This window comes from Camelus dromedarius, chromosome 36 (genome assembly GCF_036321535.1).
Source record: "Camelus dromedarius isolate mCamDro1 chromosome 36, mCamDro1.pat, whole genome shotgun sequence".
NCBI classification, from domain to species: Eukaryota; Metazoa; Chordata; class Mammalia; order Artiodactyla; family Camelidae; genus Camelus; species Camelus dromedarius.
Genome location: NC_087471.1, coordinates 11,284,964 through 11,286,939, shown reverse-complemented (window position 1 = coordinate 11,286,939; position 1,976 = coordinate 11,284,964).

Genomic DNA, 1,976 nt, shown 5'->3' with positions numbered 1-1,976 from the left:
TAGAAATACCTGAAATATGCATCTAAATCAATTGCTAGTGTGTTTCCTAACCTTAAGGCCTGGGTGCCTCTGGAAGCCAAGGGGCTGGGGAAGAGAAGTAGGAAGTCACTTTTAGCGGGTAAGGGTAGCTCTGTGGCACCCAACTGAATTACCCACTCTGTGTCTCTCCACCCAGCAGACCCTCAGGCCTTTGAGGTGTGAGAGTAATCTCAGTGGTATGACCAAAGGCCCTTGGCAAGTAAATTTGCCTTTCATGTGCCCATTGGCCCTCTGGCACCTCTCTGGGGACAAAGGAGTCCAAGTGGAGACAGTGCGTCCAGAGGTCCTGCTGCCAGGACAGCAGCAGAAATATCATAGTCCTCATCTGCCTTTTGGTTTGGTTTTTTTTTTTTTTTTTTTTTTTTTTTTTTTAGAGTTTTTCAGTAGAGTTTAATATAAAGACCAGATAATTTTACCCATCCTCATGTAAAATATGGCATACATTTACATTCCTGATCGGAAATAAAGGTTTTAAATCAAAGATGAGCCTAAAGAGTTTTAGTATAAATCTGAGTTTTAATATCAGAGCTGCTTTAACAACATGGTAATTAAGCTTTTGCAATCAAATCTGAGCTCTCAAAATTGTAATCGCTCTTGTTCTTATTTATTTTTTAACATTTTTTTAATTGAGTTATAGTCATTTTACAATGTTGTGTCAAATTCCAGTGTAGAGCACAATTCTTCAGTTATACATGAACATACATATATTCGTTGTCACATTTTTTTTTTTCGCTGTGAGCTACCACATCTGCCTTTTGAACGCTTCACCTTTGGCCCTTAAGTCGTACCTTTAGCATATGAAGCTTGAGGGCAAAGGGTAAAAGCTTTCCGCAGATTTCAGCAAACAATGAGCAAAACGGTTTTTGATAATCTCCACTTTAGTGACTTAAGTGGACCCTCCTCAGGATTATCAAGTTGCTGGCTCCCATCCAGAGGACATAAACTAGCCCCTCAAGCTGGCCTCCATAGGCTCCCATCATACCAAGGTTGACACGCTTGGACCACTAGGTCTGTGTGCTGAGTCTGCTCAGCATCCTATTTGCCTTGGTTTCCAAATATGTGAAAAAGTCGCCCAGATAACTGACTCTGGGCTGCAAGTTCTAAGAGTCCTAAAGGAGCAGCCCCCCGCCCACCCCCAAATCCCACCTGTTCACTAAAGGTCTTGTGCTTTTGCTTGGCCCCACTTCCGCTAATACCATCCGTCCAACTTTCCCCTCAGACTTCACAGGCTCCCCAGACCAAAACCCAGGACTGGTTTCTTCTTTGAAATTATGATGTGTCCTGAGCCTGTGGTCTCCATTCCTTGGAACAGCCCAGAGCTTCCATCTCTGCTTACATCCCTCCTTTGTCAACGTCCTTCATCCCAGTCCAGCTCCCTTCTCACTCTTATAGGACCGCACACTCTCTCTCCCTTAACTGCTCATAATTCCGCAGGAAGGGGATTCTGTTTTACCTGGTGGAACACAGGAGAGCAAGACAAGGACCGCCAGGACCACGAGTAAGCTCTTCATGGCTGAACCAATCAGCAGAGAGGCCGCTGAGAGACGGGACAGTCCCTGTATATGTAGCTCTCAGGACGCGGGGAGCTGCAGGGCCAGTGGACCTTTCAGAAACAGGAGCGCCTACATGCTCCACTGAGCCGTCCAGCCAACGGGAGGGCTAGCTCTGCACGTGACACCTCACCATTAAAATACACTTCTTGAGTGCCACTTGCAAACAGAATTCCCACTGTGGAAACAGCCCTAATGTAGGCCCTGACTGACTGATAGGATGCTGTGGGCGTCTTTGTACCTTCAGTGTACCTCCACTGAACAAATGCCTGCAGCGTGCGGAGACCTGTACGGCCACCTTAGAGGGCTGACAAAGAATTTTCAGTAGTTGTTTTCCGGCTCTCACACTGAAAAAAGAAAGAAAGAAAGAAAGAAATGCCAGGTAGA